This window comes from Lepidochelys olivacea, assembly GCF_965140295.1.
Source record: "Lepidochelys olivacea isolate rLepOli2 genome assembly, chromosome: 6".
Classification (NCBI taxonomy): Eukaryota; Metazoa; Chordata; order Testudines; family Cheloniidae; genus Lepidochelys; species Lepidochelys olivacea.
In genome coordinates this window covers 44,133,908-44,152,613 of record NC_140416.1, presented here as the reverse complement: position 1 = coordinate 44,152,613, position 18,706 = coordinate 44,133,908, and the positions used below count along the sequence as shown (strand labels likewise).

Genomic DNA, 18,706 nt, shown 5'->3' with positions numbered 1-18,706 from the left:
GTGTATGAGGAATGATTGTGTCGTGCTGCATGGTACTGTCATCCGCAGTGTCTTTCCAAGGTTTACTTGCATATGAATAATTAACTGTAATTTGTTATTAAAATAAACTGTATTATTTCAAGAAGAAAATACTGAAAGTAAATGTCCGAAGCAGTAACTAGTATTAATTTGATGCCTGGCTAGAAAAGCCATGTTTCTTTGGCGATGCCGTAAGAACATGTAATCATCAGCTATCAGCTTACATACATGCAGATAATCCTTTCAGGAAAAAATGTTTAGGTGAAATTCTAGACTTAAAAAGGCACAAAGACTAAATTTCTTTCCATGCCTTGTAAACAAACAACAAAAAAAAGTCTAGCCTTTTATCTCAATGATAACCAGCAGTGTGTGCCTATGTTTTCATATGAAATGGAATTATTGCTTCAATTGATCATGAATGTGCATGGAGGAAGTATTAATAGTGTGTCATATAGATAAAGGTATGGCAGAAGTAAGGAAGTCCAGCCACCATTTTCCCATGCAAACTGCACTTCCAGTGTAGAACTCGGTGCCCACACAAGCATGACCAAACCTTTCTGTTTGTTCCCAGGACTCTCAGCTAGCTGTGAACTGGAAATGTGTTCTTGGTATTGACATGCAAATGAACATACCAAGCTTCCCACTTCACGTCTAGAATCCCCTTATCCAACACTGCCACGAAACATAGACTTCTATAGGTCTGCTGTTTGGGAGTTGGGAGACAAGACCAAAAGGATTAGACAGGTGGCTTCCCTTAAGCTGCTGCTACTACAAAAATATGGTTTCAAATCTCTTTCTTTTCAGCTGTTAGATTTTCAGTGCTGATAATTGTCCTTCTGGCAGATTTCCTTACATTTTGTTTTGTTGCACTTCTAAATTGGTATAGTGAATAAATAATTATCAAAATGTGTTTGGGAAATAATGTGTTGTCTTTCCTAGTATTCAGAATAAGTGGCAGAGGGTTACAGTGGTAGTTCAGATGTGATATTAAGGTCCAGTGTAAAATAGCCAAAGCATATGTAAGCACGAGAAGAAGGATCATCTTGAAGCTGAAAGCATAGCTTTGAGAATCAGGAGGTCTGGATTCTATTCCCAGTTCTGCCACAGACTTCCTGTGCGACGTTGGGCAAAACCACTTGAGGTGTATATTAGTGTCCCCCCACATAAAAGGGCAATAATAATAGAAGATGTTGTGAGGCTCATTCGATTATTGTTTGTAAAGATCTTTGGTAGGAGCTGAAAGGGCAATTGCTGTAGGAGCTCAAAGTGCTGTAAATTGCTGTAGGAGCTCAAAGGCCAATTAAGCACCTTACTCCCATTGAAAGTCTGTGGTAATTGAGTTCCTGACTTCTCCCTGTGCTTTTGAAAATCTCCCCTGAAACATTTTTTTTAGTAGTATAGGACCTGTTATATACAGCTATAGAATACACAAGTGACCTGCTTATGGTTACTTTGTGTGTATCCCTTACTATTTTTGTCAAAAAACAAAAGGAAATATGACACTGAGAGTGCATGTCAGTTACTTATTCAGGTAAAAAGAACAGGAGTACTTGTGGCACCTTAGAGACTAACAAATTTATTTGAGCGTAAGCTTTTGTGAGCATCCGATGAGGTGAGCTGGAGCTTATGCTCAAATAAATTGGTTAGTCTCTAAGGTGCCACAAGTACTCCTTTTCATTTTGGGAATACAGACTAACACGGCTGCTACTCTGAAACTTATTCAGGTAAAGATAACTTAGTTTAAAGAGAATTTTGTGATGTTTTAAGGGAGCTGGCAGGGCTTATAAAGGTGCATCTCTGATTAGCTTATTTAAATATTTGTCTTGCTATTTCTTTGGGAGTAGAAAAGGGTTCTTAAAGTTTTAATTAGTAACAGAAAAGCAGAGAGACAGAGGAGAGTATTCACGTTTTACAAAATACTCTATAGACAGCTGCAAAGAGACATTGTCATGCTACTGATATAACATTTTATTTTCCAGCTTTGTTTTTCTGTGGGATAATTGCAGTACCTTATTATAACACATACCTGTAAGTCAGTGCAGAGTTTGCCCTTCAGTACTCTCCAAACAACATATGCAGTAGCAGTCCTTTTCAAAGACAAATGCAAACCAGCTAGAAATGTGTCAAAGGTGCTTTATAAATAGGATTTTAAAATGGGGATGAATTAAAAAAAGATGTTTTCGTGGTAATCCTCCTCCAGTCAGCCTCTTATCCTTCCAATGACTAGAGCTAGTTGGAAAAAAAAAGGGGGGGGAGGGAATTACACACACCAAAATCAACATTTTGAAGCAAGCCCATTTTTTATATTAAAATACTGTGAAGTCTTTATAAAAATAGTTATTTAAAAAATTGTTTATTGAAACCAGGTTGTTGGTAAACAAAATATTTTAGTAATGTTTTCATTAACATTTTTGATTTTTAAAAATCCTGAAAATGAAAAATTTAAACAAAAATGTAGTTTTTTGTGAAAAGTTTTGTTTTCCTAAAAAAGACCAATTTTCAGTGAAAAGGTTTTTGTTTGGAATATTTCAACCAGCTCTACCAATAACCTCAGAGTACATGAGAGTGACGACAGATGTGGTAGGTTTCAGAGTAGCAGCCGTGTTAGTCTGTATTCGCAAAAAGAAAAGGAGGACTTGTGGTAACTCAGCTGATGTAACTTGATACAGCTCCAGGATCTGTCCCAAGGCCTTCACAAGAGACCTTTATTTAGTAAGGCCTTGTCTACACTGCCACTTTACAGCGCTGCAACTTTCTCGCTCGTGGGGTGTGAAAAAACACCCCCCTCAGCGCTGCAAGTTTCAGTGCTGTAAAGTGGCGGTGTAGACAGTGCACCAGCACTGGGAGCTACTCCCCTCGTGGGGATGGGTTTTCTACAGCGCCGCGAGAGATTCCCTCCCAGCGCTGGTGCCACGACCAGCAGCAGCAGTGCTTTAACGTTGCTAGTGAAGACGTGCCCTAAGACAAGGTGGCATGAACTCGAGATCATGTCCTTCTTTCTTTCTGTAACAGGAAGATGTCTTTAAATCCCACAGTAGTTTGAGCAGAATACTCTATTTGAGACAGTACAAGCATGTTATTCTTCATGCTCAGATTAGCACTTTCCACCTTCCACAGGGTACAGTATAATTCCTAACCAGTGTATTCCTGGAATACAGTGTTCTACAGTATATTATAAATTGCTGTAACTTCGTGTTCAATCAATACTATACAGCTCATTTTTTTTGGAGCAATTTGGACTTTTTTCTAAAACCTTATGGTTTGATCTATTTTGATCTATTGAGGAACTAGAGTATTTCAAGTGTCCAGCTGTTTCTGGAAATTTCAAAAACCTATGCTATATGACAACAGATAATTATTTAGTTGAGGATAACACAAACCACACATAGTGCCATGTTTGAACCATATCTTTTTTGATAGCCAAGGTTTAATTTTAGGCACCATGTTTATTCATTTAACGTAAGAATCCAAGCAGATGCCTTTCACAGAAAGGCAAGCACACAAAGCAAATACATTATTTGTTAATGTTAAACAAGTAAAGGGAACAAAGTCTTGGAGGTGTTTGTGTCTGATCTCCATAAAGTCCTCCAGACTCACTTTGAATATCTTGATTTTTTTAAAATGGATTCAATGCTTTTTTGTTTGTTTTTTTTGGATTGGTTCCCAGCTGATAGAAGCATGAGGCAGAGGCACATTGATTCCTTAGATCTTCCAGACTTCTTTCCGGGCATCTTAAAAAGTCCTAGTTTTACTTCTTTTAGAAATCTTCTGATGTGACCAACAAAAATAGTGGTGGTGTGCGGAGAGGAAGAGGACAAAGAACTGGAGAAGAATATCTGTTCAAATCTACTTGTCATCCTGAACCCAAGGACTTGCTTTTGTTGCTAGGAAAATTGCTAAATCTTAATTGTGTTCTCAGAAATGTTGCCATTTTCGGCAAGTCAGTCCTGACTTTAAGGCCATCATGCCATGGTAACAATCCCCTAACTGATCATGGGGGGCTGCATGCCAGTCATTCTAGAGCACATCTGTGCTACCCTTGAAGCAACCAGAGGAGCAGCTAGAGAGTAACAGGACATATCTTTCTGCCTGATGGATTATGTGCTCACTCTCTGGAGTACTGCCAGTCTAGGAGAAAAGATTGAATTTCTCACTCAGATTCTTCCTATGGTAGCCCATTTATGCAGATGCCAGACCACTGGGCTGATCACTAGTTATGCATTATAGCCCACCTTAGTTAAACAGTGGTGATTCTCCAGTTCTTGAGCCACTAAACACTGAAAGAACCATTCAAATCATACTGATGTTGTTACTGTGTTGTAATCAACGTAGGAAAATAAAATTAACATATAATCTAAAACCTGCTACTTCCGAATTTTTAGATGAAAAAAATTAACAGACTACATGCCTCTTGCCAACTCCTTCTTTTTAACTTGACCAAAACAAGGATCGGTCTCCTTCATTACTGTGTGCTTTGTGTAGAGATGACGTATTGTTTTTATGCCGATTGTTAAAGGTTGTTGTCAATAACACGTGATCCTTTCTCTTGCTACAAGGTTTAATGATCCTTTTTTTGGAGCAGTGACCAGCCTTGTAGTGTATGCATACAACTGTGAAACCTGAGAAGGATCCTGCTCCTTTATAGGTTAATCTTTACCATTACATCAGTAAAAGAATGATGACAAATGTAATTGGATATAACCGGCATCAGATAACCTTTCCTGCTTTGGTTGTCTAATCTGTTTGAGTCTGCAAGCAACTGCTGAAGTAAAGAAAGTGGCTGCATTTCAGCAAGTAAGTAGCTAAAGAACCTGGGTCTGACCCATGTTAAAAGTTTGATATTTACCAAGGAGTTGTGTAAATTCATTTAAACGGTTACTTTAATGGCAGCAGCGATTCTTAACAAAAGCATTGCAGACAATGGCATTTTATTTTATTTTTTTAACAGCAATCAGATGTAAACAGCTGCACCCTGGTCATACTTTTCTTTAAATAGTTTATTTTGAGCTAAATACTTCACTTATAGGTAAGTGAGGAGTACCTCCTTCTTAGTGCTCCCCTCAAATTGGATTAGGTTATGTGAGACTCTTGTGTGGTTAGGCAGAATTGAAGGGAGGGGATTTAGCTTTGTTGTTCACCTCTGTTCTCTGTACCGTCATCCTGTGACCCCAGGAGTTGTCTAGGTGCTTCTTGTTCAGGGCATGGAATTTTTTCCCTCTCATAATCTTCTTGCATTGTAGGTAATATGCTTAGCAGCACATTGTGCGAATGATGCAGAAGTGTGTTTGCCCTTGCTTAAAGTTCATTTCCATATAGACAGAGATGCAGTTTATTAGTCAAAGACCTAGGGCCAGACTCTAATTTCAGTAGCACCAGTGTAAATGCAGAGTAATTCTATTGACTTCAGTCTAATTAATCTGGATTTCCACTAGTGAAAATGAGATCAGAATCTGGCCTTTACTTTAAGTATACTGATTGGGAGAGCAATGAACAGCAAAGACATGCCTGTTTGTGTGTGGCTCTGCATTTGTGTGCAGCGAGAGGAAGACTCAAGGAACCTTTCCTTCTGCCCTTGCTCACCCTGAGCAAGGACCATGTGCAGTAAAAGACCCTGAACTGAAAAGGGTGCAAGACTTGTGCCTTCCTAATTTCCTTAAGGGTCCAAATTGTCTCCTAGGGTCAGGATGTACAGAGAGGAGCTGGGCCCTCGCTTCATTTCATCTCCACGTTGCCGCTGGAGCTAGACAGGCTTTTTGAGGGGAGAATGCTGTATCAGCCAAAGGGACAGTGCAACTTTCACATTCTTTCCTGCTGGTTGGTGGAGAGGAGCCTCCTGCTTGTGCAGTGTGGCATTGTACCGCCGCCACAGGAGCCAGATTGTGTTTGTCTATAGAAGTGTGTAAAACTCAAGTGTAAGACTAGCCTACTGTCTGCTAAGTATCTGTGTGTATGGAGGTTGGTGTTGTGCACTAAAATTCCCTAGTAGAGGTAGATCTAAGTGCACTAGGTAACTTGCCTCGTGCTATAGTGGGGTAGATTTACACCTCAGCTTGCTATGAACTAAGTGTTTGTATAGACAATCCATAAGTTACACAACCTGGCCTGGAGTCTCGGTTCCGCAGAATTTCACTAGCTGTGAAGTTGGATGGAATATTGGTTTTTAAAAAGTCACAGTTGTGTTCATGTGAAATTGTGAGGTAATTAAGAATTCTCTCTGTGAAGACAGTTTCAGAAGGTTTATCACTATGTATAGGATATCTTTTCTGGTTTACACAAGACTTCCCCTTCTATTAAATATTTCCCTTTAATTCTCTTATCTCAATGTACCTTCTGGGCTAATGTGGAGCATACCGCAAAGAAAATATGCTTATTTGGAAGTAACATTTAGTTCTGGAAGAGATTTTAAGTGCTTAACTCTAAAACTGCAATAGAAGAATTGACTCAGGGGATAAGGGGTTATGCAGTTTGGAGAGTTATGGCTTGATAGATCTATTTTTGCCAGCTGACTTAGCTATTACTTTTTATTAAGGAAAGGGAAAGAATATCTGTTGTTTCTGAAGCTTATTCCCTTCTATATTAGTGGCCTAAAGGAATTTTTTGGGTCATATCCTAATATCAAAAATTAATAATTTACTCAACATTGAAATTGGACTATAACTGAAGTTATAGAGATGTTTCCAAGATGCAAAGTTTGGATTCTAAGCCAAACTCTTCCAAATCTGTAGAGCATGCAGATATACGGCTTTGGTTTTAGCCCTCTATAGAGAAAAAGTTCAGCAGCAAAGTGCAGTTCCCTACTTGTCCGAAGTTCAGGGATGTTTGTGTAATATACTTGTTTAGTGCATATGATCATGTCTCCATGTATTGGCTGGCCTCAACAATTATAACAGCCTTCCCTTACTCATAGCTATAAGGAGTTCTCCTTTTGTCTCGGAGGCCTGTGATTTCTGTGCTTAAGTTCAGAGTTCACTGGGTACATCTACAATGTGTTTTAACAGCAAGTCTTAGAGCCCAGGTCTACAGACTTGGGCTTGTGCTACAGTGCTAAAAACAGCTGATGTTTGGGTTCAGGCTGGAGCTCAGGTTCTGAATCCTGAGAAGGGGAGGTGGGCTTCAGAGCCCTGAGCTCCAGCCTGAGTCTAAACAGCTGATGACTGCAACGTTTGTATGTATTTGGCCATGGCTCATGGGTTTTTGATCCAGGATTTGGTGCCATGACATATAAATTAGAGAGAATATCTGGAAGATGCAATTTGAACAAGAGAAGCCCATCTTGGTATAAAAGGCACCAAAGATATTACAGGAATCTGTCCATTTTTCATTGTAAATGTTGCACTAAATGGGAATTCTTAAAAGTTGGATTTTCAAAGGGATCTGAAGAAGTGGGTTTTTTACCCATGAAAGCTTATGCCCAAATAAATCTGTTAGTTTTTAAGGTGCCACCGGACTCCTTGTTGTTTTTGTGGATACAGACTAACATGGCTACCTCTCTGATAAAGGGATCTATGTTAGTTCCCCAGATCCCACTGACTTTTCATTGGAGTTGGATACCTAATTCTCCTAGATTCCTTTGAGAATCCCAGGGTAATCAGTAATCTGTCGTAATTTGAGATTTTAAGTATGCAATATACAAGCCTCAGTTAATCCTACTTTGTAAGTATGGTGATGGTGGAGAACAGAGGCTTGAAAGTGAATTGAAGAAAGTTACTGATCGAGAAAGGTATCACTTATGTGATGAGATGTGCATCTGCGGAGGTGCTTTTTGGAAGTACAGTTGGAAGTGAATGCACAGAGGTGGTGAAGAAATAAATCAAACTAGAAGTTTTCATAGAAGGGTGAGGCTGTGGGAAAGAATGACATAAATTGTTGAAAAAAGACAATGTTTTTCTTGTAAATTGCCTGACCAGAGCTGTCTCTGTGTGTGTGTGTGTTAAGAATCATTGTGGAGAGCACTGGCATAGCTACTGTTGCTAAGTATTTAATGTATCAGTTTTCCACGGAATGCATCCGATGAAGTGAGCTGTAGCTCACGAAGGCTCATGCTCAAATAAATTGGTTCGTCTCTAAGGTGCCACAAGTCCTCCTTTTCTTTTTGCGGATACAGACTAACACGGCTGCTACTCTGAAATGTATCAGTAATCGCTCTCAATCTGTTTGAATGGCAGCAGATCCAAATACTAAAGATTTACTGATACGTTCCCTTGGCGGTGGTTATGATCATTAAGATGAGAGTCTACCCATGAAGGTTTCCCCCTATTCCTCAGAAGTTATATTTGGAGTGCCAAGAGTGCCCCTCTGAGGATACTGGCATGTTCATTTCCTGTAATGTGTCTTTTGTTTCTGTAATGCTACACTCTTTTACTCAGAATACATGACAAATGTACTGCAGACCTAGAACTCCATCTATACAATTTTTAGGTTTTATTAGAACAATCCTACTCTTGTTACCAAAGGGTAAATAACTTTTTGTAAATAATCGTTCAGAGTGATTAGTACAAAGGTGAGAAAACCTGACCTGGTTTTGATAGAGGAAGTGCATGTCCTATCAGAATAAGGAAAGACTTCTAACTAAGCAGCTGCTGTGCATCATGTAGATATTTACAGTAGTATTTTTTCAGCAGTAGAAAGCTATGTTAAAATAACACAAAGGATCTAGTTTAAACTGACCAATGGGTTCCCCCATCCTTCCTACACCCTGTCATGCTGCACATGTTGTAGTATGCGGAATCCCTGCCTATTTGGAGAAGAGCCATATAATACATAGTCATAAAGAGGTGAGTTAATTTCATCCTCTGTGCTTCACATTTTGAATAATTGGCATTTGATAGGCACCATTACTTTATTTTGTTTTGTTTTTAAGATCTTGAAAAATAAATCTTTATTTATAGACCAAAATATGCAGAAACAATCTAAGCTAAAGAGAGGATTCCCACTGGAGTCAATGCTGGAGAAGGCTGATGGTCAAAATTTTCGAACCTCAGTGCCTAAATTTAGGTTTCTAAATGCACTTCAGTGGGAGCTGTAGAAGCCATCATGGTACTTTTTTATTAGGTGTCTATGTATGAATTTTGGAGTCTAACTTTAGTCACCAATGTTTGAAATGTTTTATTACTTATATTACAGTATCTATCATCTAATGGCCTTGCTGGGATCACAGTCGCATTGTGCTTGGTGTTGTACAAACAGGTAGTAAATGACTGCCTCTGTCCCAAAGAGGCCCAGAGAAATGAAGCGTTTTACCTAAGCCTAGTAGATCAGTGGCAGAGATGGGACTAGACCTCAGATCTCCATACTCCAACGCCAGTTTTCTCTACACTTGACCATGCTGCCTCCCAAAATGTTGGCCTGTGCTTTTAATAAAAATCCTCTAATGGAAATACGATGGCTCTGGAGATATCACTGAAGCTGTTGTGGGCAGTTATGGTCCCTGATATTTAACTATAGAAGCACAAATGGAGGGTTTAATCCAAAATGTGAAAAGGAAGAAAAAAAAAAGCTGTCATGGAAGATCTGATGCATGTTATTGCGTGGATGGATGACATTGATGAACAAATCTTAGTAGAAATACTTTGGGCCTCATTGGCCTCTTTTACCAGTTCAAATTAAAAATAATTCAGGAAAAGTCAATAGAGTTGTGTAATGAAACTGGCCCAATAATGGTTGGTTAGTTATTTCAAAGCCTTCACATGTTCGCAATGACTAACTTCTTTGACCCAAACGGTCTGCAATGCCTCCGCATGTATATTACATTTTGATGCTGAAAGTAGCTGCTGTTCTCAAAATAGACCTTATGAAAGAGCAGATACATCTGCCACCTTTTGCAGTTTATGGTGCTCTTATTTAGATGCAGCTTTCTCTAAAAAACAACAACACCCTGTTTTGTAAGATTCATCAAGACATTGCCTGCTTTACTTTTTCTTTTGTTGGGAGAGAGTCAGTGTGTATCCCGGAGCCCAGCCCCCACACCCCTGCCTCCGCCATCCCCAGATCTGCCATCCCCAGATAACCTGCAGTTAACTGCTTAACAGCTACTGCACTGAAGTGCCAGTGGTGAGCTGTAGAGAAATGCCAATATCAAGCTTTTTACATTCTTGAAAGCATCTGCTGCACTACAGTATTTTCATGCTTTGGAATCCCCACGTCCAGGACCCAATCCTGTTTCTACTGAAGTCCCTTGCAATGCTCCCATTGGCTTCATGGGAGCATGAGTGAGTGAGGCATTCCTCTCTGTGATTGTTTTCTTTCATGCTGTGAACAAACTACTGCAGAGAGATTGAGAATGAGGATAATGGAGGCTAATACACTGTGACATGAGCCTGGGCTGTAAGTGTGTGGGAGCTGGAGGGGGCCCTGAGTAAGTGTGTGTGTGTGTGAGAGAGAGAGAGAGAGAAAGAGAGAGAGTTATATTTCTAATATACAGGTACATACACACAGTATGGATGTGTGTGTACTGGAAATGTATTTGCTGTCAGTTTCAGTAGAAGGGAAAATAACTTGACATAAATCTACTGCAAAATGAACAGCAGAAATAGCACCATAAATTGCTATTGCAAAAAAAAAAAAAAAAAAGACGTTCTGAAGTAGCCCTTAAAATAGTTTTAAATACTAAGCTGACTTTCACTTCTTGAAGCTAATCTTTTGATATCATTAAAACTGAATAGTAGCAGCAGACATTTCCTTCGCATCACTTTAAGCTTCTTTAGAGAATAAGTTGGTTCATTTTGGAGGTGGAGCTAGTGGGAACTGACTACTTATGTTTAGCAGCGATGTGAATGAGGTCATGTGTGGGGTTCTGTTGGGTGCCAGCTGTTCACTGCCAATTTTAAACTGGTTAATTTAAAGTTTGCTGACATTTCCTCAAGAAGCTTTTTTTGCTGGCAAGTGATCTCCAATGAATTGACTGATTGGAAAGCAAGAAAGTCTCAAGATGAGCAAGAAGCATTGAGCAATACATTTTGCGGGCTCAGGGATTCTTTGCTAAAAAGAGGAAGAAGAGAGTTATTTTTCATTAATGAAAAAATTACAGGTTTACTGTTTTCAAGATAGCAGTCTTATTGACCTCAAGACAACTGATGCTAATTATGTTTAATCCTCTCATAAGGAGGAGGCAGGTCCTTTTGCCAATAAGCACTTTTTAGGAGGTCTGTCAAGTCTTGGCTGGCCTCACAACTATATCAGATTCTGATAATCTGAGCCCCCATTTGTTTGCTTTCTGAGACAAGCATCTGCAAAGAGTTGGGAAAATAAAACGTCAGCTGCCAAAGATAGAAGCAGGTGTCCCTGGAGCATTCCCAAGCCCCTTTCTTTACTTGAGCATTATCACATCCATGTTTATAAAGATAAAATTTAAAGGCACCTGCTTCGTGTACGTAGATTCAAGTGTTAAAAATCCTACACAGAAAAACTCATTTGTCTGTTTAAAGATGTTCAGAGTACTTCAGTTGATTTTTTTCTAACTAATAATTATATTGAAGTAAGAGAATTCAACAGTATAACAATACAAAAGCAAAGCACATGTGCTGAATAAAATTATATCACCTTGTAAAAATCTGTTTCTTTCTGAAAATTACTGTACTCATAATAATCTCACATCTTCCATCAGAGGCTTGCAAATCATTTAATTTGCCTTTAATTCCCGTTTTACAAGCATAAATGTATTAAACTTCATAAACTCCTTGTGAGACAGGCAAGCACTGGTTATACCCACTTTATAGATGGGTAAAATGTGATACAGAAGGTTGAATTGTGGAGTTACCATGAAGCTATGAGTGAGGAGCATTGCACAGTTGTGTTGCACCCAAAAGTAGAACAGGGACCAGATTATGACTCAGAGAATTACAGACTGGTTCCTGGATTTCCCTTGTTCCAAGGTAGCAATAAGATTTACCTGACCTTTACCTGTCAAAGCTTATTTCTAGCTCACCTATGTGTGCATTGGTAGGGTGGAGTCCAGGCTCAGCCCTCTCCTTGCCCACATGCATGGGAGTGAGTAGAACAGCCTCCTCCCCACACCGGAACCTTCAATGAGATTATTTCATATAGAGGATTAAGAAGACGTTGATACTTCCTTGCTCCCTTTTGCAGGCACATATCTCTGGTCATGGTTTGGCCTACAGTGGTTAAGGGCTTAATTCCAAAGGTTTGGAGTGGCCCTGGAAAGCTCTAAGCCCCTTTAATTCCGTTTGAGGATGCAGAGAATTTTCCAGAGAGCTCTCAGCATGCTGCAGTTCTGGGTTCTGGTGACTTGTTCACGGTCACACAGAGAGTCAGCAGGAGAACCAGGAATAGAGCCGAGGGGATTTCTCTCTCCAAATCACTTTCCTCTAAGCCACGTACATGCTTACCATGGGCCTGATTCATGCAAGTATGCCCACTGAGTACTAATCAAGTTGAAAAAGCACTGGAGAATTAGGGGCTTTCCATTGGAACCTTTGTCATCTTCATAAAAGTCTCCTTTAAACCACTGTTTTTATTATTACTAAATATGGTCAGACAGGACACATCCAAAATCCTAAATCAAGACCTAAACTTCTTATCACTTTATATGAGATGAACCAAAACACTGGATCCAAACTCTCCTGAATTTGAGACTGCAAAATCAACTTAAGAATGGCTATAATGGGTCAGACCAATGGTCCATCTAGCCCATTGTCCTGTCTTCTGACAATGGTCAATGCCAGGTGCTTTAGAGGGAATGAGTAGAGCTGGCAATCACTGAGTGATCCATCTTCTATCATCCACTCCCAGTTTCTGGCAGTCAGAGGCTAGGGACAGCCAGAGCATGCGGTTACATCTCTGACCATCATGGCTAATAGCCATTGATGGATCTATCCTCCGTGAACTTATCTAGTTCTTTTTTGAACCCTGTTATCCTTTTGGCCTTCACAACAACCCCTGGCAACGACTTCTACCGGTTGACCATGTGTTGTGTGAAGAAGTACTTCCTTTTGTTTGTTTTAAACCTGCTGCCTATTAATTTCATTGGGTCACCCCTGGTTCTTGTGTCATGTGAAGGAGTAAATAACACTTCCTTATTCACTTTCTCCCTATCAGTCACAATTTTATGTCCCCTCTTAGTCATCTCTCTTCCAAGCTGAAAAGTCCCAGTCTTTTAAATCTTTCCTCATATGGAAGTTGTTTCAGACCCTTAATTGTTTTTGTTGACCTTCTCTGTACCTTTTGCAATTCTAACTTATCTTTTTTGAGATGGGATGACCAGAACTGCACACAGTATTCAAGGTGTTGGCATACCATAGATTTATATGGTGGCATTATGATATTTACTGTCTTATCGATCCCTTTCCTAACGGTACCTAACATTCTGCTAGCTTTTTTGACAGCCGCTGCACATTGAACAGATGTTTTCAGAGAACTAACCACGATGACTCCAAGGTCTCTCTGCTGAGTGGTAAAAGCTAATTTAGACCCAATCACATTGTACGTATAGTTAGGATTATGTTTTCCAATGGGCATTACTTTGCATTTATCAACATTGAATTTCATCTGCCATTTTGTTGCCCAGTCTCTCACAGTTTTGTGAGACCCCTTTGCAACTCTTAGTTAAGTCCAAAGATGACTATTATCTCGAGTAATTTTGTATCACCTGTAAATGTTGATCCCCTTTTCCATATCATTTATGAATATGTTGAACAGTACTGGTCTCAGTACAGATCCCTGGGGAACTCCACTATTTACCTCTCTCCATTCTGAAAACTGTCCATTTGTTCCTATCCTTTGTTTTCTGTCTTTTAACCAATTACTGATCCATGAGAGGACCATCCTTTATATCCCTTGACTGCCTACTTTTCTTAAGAGCCTTTGGTGAGGGACCTTGTCAAAGGCTTTCTGAAAGTCCAAGTACGCGATATCCACTGAATCACCCTTGTCCACATGTTTGTTGACCCCCTCAAAGAGTTCTAATGAAGCATGATTTCCTTTACCAACTCTTCTCCAACAAATATCATGTTCATCCATTTGTCTGATAATTCTGTTCCATTACTGTAGTTTCAATCAATTTTCTTGTTACTGAAGTTATGCTTAGAGGCCTGTAGTTGCCAGAATTGCCTTTAAAAAAAGGAGAGCCTTTTTTAAAAATTTATGTCAGATTAGCTATCCTCTAGTCATCTGGTACAGAAGCTGATTTACATGATAGGTTGCATACCATGCTTAGTAGTTATGCAGTTTCATATTTAAGTTCCTTCAGAACTCTTGGGTGAATACCATTTGGTCCTGGGGACTTATTACTGTTTAATTTATCAGTTTGTTCCAAAATCTCCTCTATTGACATCTCAATCTGGGGAAGTTCCTCAGATTTGTCACCTAAAAAGAATGGCTCAGGTGTGGGATTCTTCCTTACATCCTCTGCAGTGGTGATGCAGACTGATGCAAAGAACTCATTTAGCTTCTCTGTAATGGCCTTATCTTTCTCGAGTGCTCCTTTAGCACCTTGATCATCCAGTGGCCCCACTGATTGTTTGACAAGCTTCTAACTTCTGATATACTTAAAAAAAATTTTTGCTATGTGTTTTGAGTCTTTGACTAGTTGCTCTTGAAATTTTTTCTTTTTGGCTTGCCTAATTATACTTTTATACTTAGGACTTGCCAAGTTTATGCTCCTCCCTATTTTCCTTAGTAGGAATCAAAATCTGAACTTTCTCAAATGTCAGGATATTTGGGTTTGTCCCATCCATTCTGAGTATCAAGCTTTTATCCAAACTAGATCTGGATTTTGTTTTGGGTCCAAATCTGAATGAAATTGGCATAGTGTAGCTTGTACCTGCTTCTACCAGGTCTCAGTTGGACCCAAAGAGCAGAATCTAGCAGCTTCCCTTTGTATTTTCTCTAGTTATGGTTGCTATGATTAATAACTTGTTTGAAACAGAATTCCAAACTTTTGCAATGAAAATGGGTAAGCCAGCCATTTAATGACGTTAGAGATGAAAGCTTAGTGCACACTAAGATAAACTTTATTCTCTGTCAGATTTTGCACAATAATTTTTTTTTCTCTGATCATAATTGTAATATTGAAGACAGCTTGGTTTTGAAATAATTCCATCTTTGATCAGTGATATGTCACCTAAGACAACTCAGTTTTACTAACTATACCTCAGGCTAGCCAGTTTTGCAATAGTATTATTCTTTCTTACAGTAATGTTGTGCCTCTCTAGTACTGATTGATACTGCAATGAGACTGATCTAATATGAACAGAACTAAGGTGCTCATATTACTGTAATTTTTCTTTGCCCAGGGGGATTTTGTAGCTCAAACCAATAGTGTGGCTGTCTCCTTCTAATGGCTAGTCCACATAAAGAGGTTTATGAGTCTGCTCCTGCCTTCAAGCTAAGAGACCATGTCCTTATAACTCCAACTGTAGAATCCCATGCCGTTAAAAGTAGGAGTACTGTGTTTGATCCCTTCAGGTGACCAGTTTTGGGCATTTTTACATGACCAAATATCTAAATAATTGTCACAGAGTTCATTCACCACTAGGGCGCCTCCTCCTAACTGCTCTGGGCATTAGCCCCTTCCAGGTCCAATACCCCCGTCTGCCACTCGTTCAAGCGCCCTGTCACCACTCTTTCTCTCTGCAACTCAGGGTGCAGTGTGTTTGTGACTTGGCCCTCCCTCCAGGTCACTGTGTGTTTTCTCCCTTTGAGGGTATCAAAGTTTCTTCCTCCAAGATGGGAGTCTTCCCGTCAATGCCCAAACTGTGCCACCTCTTAGCAGCAGCCAAGGTCTGCATCATCTTAAACCTTGCTGTTTTTTTCCCTGAGCCTTTTCCTATACCCTGTCCACCAAGTTTCCCTTCTTTCTTTTTCTACTGGTTAGAGTGTGGCTACACCCTCCCTTACTGCAACCCCATTCTACTGCCAGCTTCCTGGCTTTATCCTAGCCCCGACTGTTCCTTCCCAGCTGGGTTCTATCATTATTCAGGGGTTACTTAGGCCAGCTAATTCCCCTCAGCTGTGGCCTATCTGGTTAATTGGCCTTTCCTCAACCTCATTAACCCCTTATAGGCCAGTGTGGGGTGAACACCCCATTACAGTAGGCCTTATCTGTCTTCAAATGTGATTTAATGTTTTCATTTGTAAAGTTCCAGATCATGAAGTCATAGTAGTTAGAAATGGAAAAGATCCACTTGATCCTCAATTTTATTACCCCTCCAAGTGCATTTACTCTACTCAATATAGAATAGAACAGTTATTAAACTAATACTAATTTCAGCATTGCCAGAAGTCATATTAAATAGCATACATCAGATCGTTTAAGTAGCTGACCTTGACAGTTCTTCCAGATTCACGTATGAGCACAGCTGCAATTCCGTATAATCTGTACTGACACACAAATAACTATGTTAAAGTAACACAGGGTCCTACGTGCTCTTGTTTTTATGACACAACTGTTTCTGCTCTTAAGGGTGTATAATTCCTATTAGCAACTGCAGATTTTAGGAGAACAGGAGACCTTAAAGAGTTTGTTTCATAGCAGCAAAACTCAGTTAAATCGGCTGCAATACAACCACCATTTAAGCACTCATTTACAAAACCAAAATTAGGGTGGTGGAGGTACTGTGTTCTAATATGATAGTGCCCCAAGTATGTTATAACAGGATTTGATTGTGCCTTGCATCATGTAAAATGGTTAACTCACTTTCTACACAAGCAAATTGTTCAAGGCACTCTCTTGTAATAAAATCAAAACATGCCATATTTGGCTGGGCATAAGGGCCCTTAGCTTACTTTATCACATCTAAATATTGCATTTGCTTGCACTTAAGACCCTTAGTATAATAGAATCTTCCACGAGAGGATGAGCTCAGCTATATCCTTCCCCAAACAGGTATGGACCCTGTAATGGACTGTAACTAAAGTGGTACTCACTGGCACATGTGTAAGAGTTTGAAATAGTTTTACTTCGGAGACACCATGAAATAGCCGTGCCATACACAACAACTCTATTTATGTATTAATTCCATTTAGAACATCAGCGTCATTTAAGGTTCCCTTAGCCAAACCCAAGAGAATGACCAGTGTATTATATTTGAAGATCTTTGGGCAGCACTACTTTGGTTGTTCTCAGACATTGTGCTGTAGTAAAAGGAACGGTTCCTTTTACAAACATTAATAGGCATAGGGAACAGAATTCCCCTACAAAAAGCAGTGTGGCACTTGTACAAACTCTGCCCCCCCCCGCCCCCAGCACTTTAAAGCATTTGTGACAACCTCTTCAGAACTATTACTCTTGCCATATACTGCCAAGGTTGCGCATGTGCTTATGCTCACATTTGACACAATAGGCGCCCTCCAGGTGAGATTGTTTTGCATGGCACAGTTTGTCACAGTTACAAGCTGGAGTGCATTGTAATTCAGGGTCAGAAAGAAAATCATGTTGAGACAGTTCCCCATTTCTTCTCAGGGATAGGAAAGTTTCACCAGGTGAGGAGGTCATTCTTTCATCTTCATTTATGACTAATAACATGTTACACTTCAGTAGCTTCCAGAGTTGCTGTATTTAATTGCAAAAGCAGGTCCTTTTCTAAATCGTTTCAACACATGTAGGGCAGAAACTGTACAAGCCACTTTTGCTGCTTTGGGTTTCAAGCAGAGATGATATTGAGGCAGAACTCTTAAGACTTTGGGTTGTGGTAGCATTTCCATGATTAAGCCTGTTTTTTTTCATGGTCATAAAAGTTTGCCATGGGCTAAAATCTGGCACACAAGGGTCTTTGTTTTGTAATTTATAAAATAATAAAACCCTCAGCTGTCTTTTTTGAAATGTTGTCATATAAAAGAAAATCAATAAAAATAGGTTATTGAGTTCAGATGCTTCCATTCTACCCTACCCAGCCCCTTACTTTAAAAACTAAAATTTGAAAGTGGTTGGCATTGTGCTCTAGTTACTTCCAGTCTCTCTTTGAAAACAACCATTCCGTTTCTTACCTGATACTGTGGCTACAGTTGATTATCTGAAACTAATTTCCATTAGTATTTATTTTTTTCCACAGCTCACACTCTAAATACAAATTTATCCTGCGGAGCAGAACAGCTGACAATTGTAACAGCTCTCATACAGTTCACTGAGAGAAGTTTTTCTTCATCTTTATTTTCATTGGCCAAGGTGTTACAGCAACGCTAATGGGGTATATGCTCTCCTTAATGCATGCATGTAACTCCCATTAATCTGAAATGGCCAAGATGAGCTCCATAATTTCTGAATTTCTAGAAGTGTCAGGGTAAATTCGGTGGGCCCAAGTCTGAAGTCATCCTCTGTTTAAAGACACTTTGCAATTACTAATCACATCAGGGATGGTGAAGGACTGACTCTGAGCTTAAATCTAAGTTCCTAATTTATATTTAATACAGATGAAAGTTGCTTGTTTGAGAGCACTAGTTGCTATTATTATTTATTATTTGTATTACTGTCAGGCCTTGAAGCCCTAGTCATGGACCAAGAGCACATTGTGCTAGGCATTGTAGGTCCTTGTATTGTGCCCATCACTGAGGTATCTGAGTGCTGAAAACTGAAGTCCTCAGTTTAGGTAAATAACCGGTACAGCATAGGCAGAATGGGATGAGTGCTTTCAGATGGTCATCATGGAAACATAGCCTGTTTAGGAAAGCTGGGAAGAAGATTGATACAATACTTTTTGGACCACATAAAGGTGTTTTGATCTCTGCTCCACCACCC

The 18,706-nt window shown here is 39.6% G+C and overlaps 1 protein-coding gene across 1 annotated transcript in view; it reads left to right on the top strand.

Annotated features, from left to right (window-relative positions):
* Nucleotides 1–18,706, top strand: part of NAV2 (neuron navigator 2) — a 671,297-nt gene that overhangs the window by 385,215 nt on the left and 267,376 nt on the right. The window lies entirely within an intron of this gene.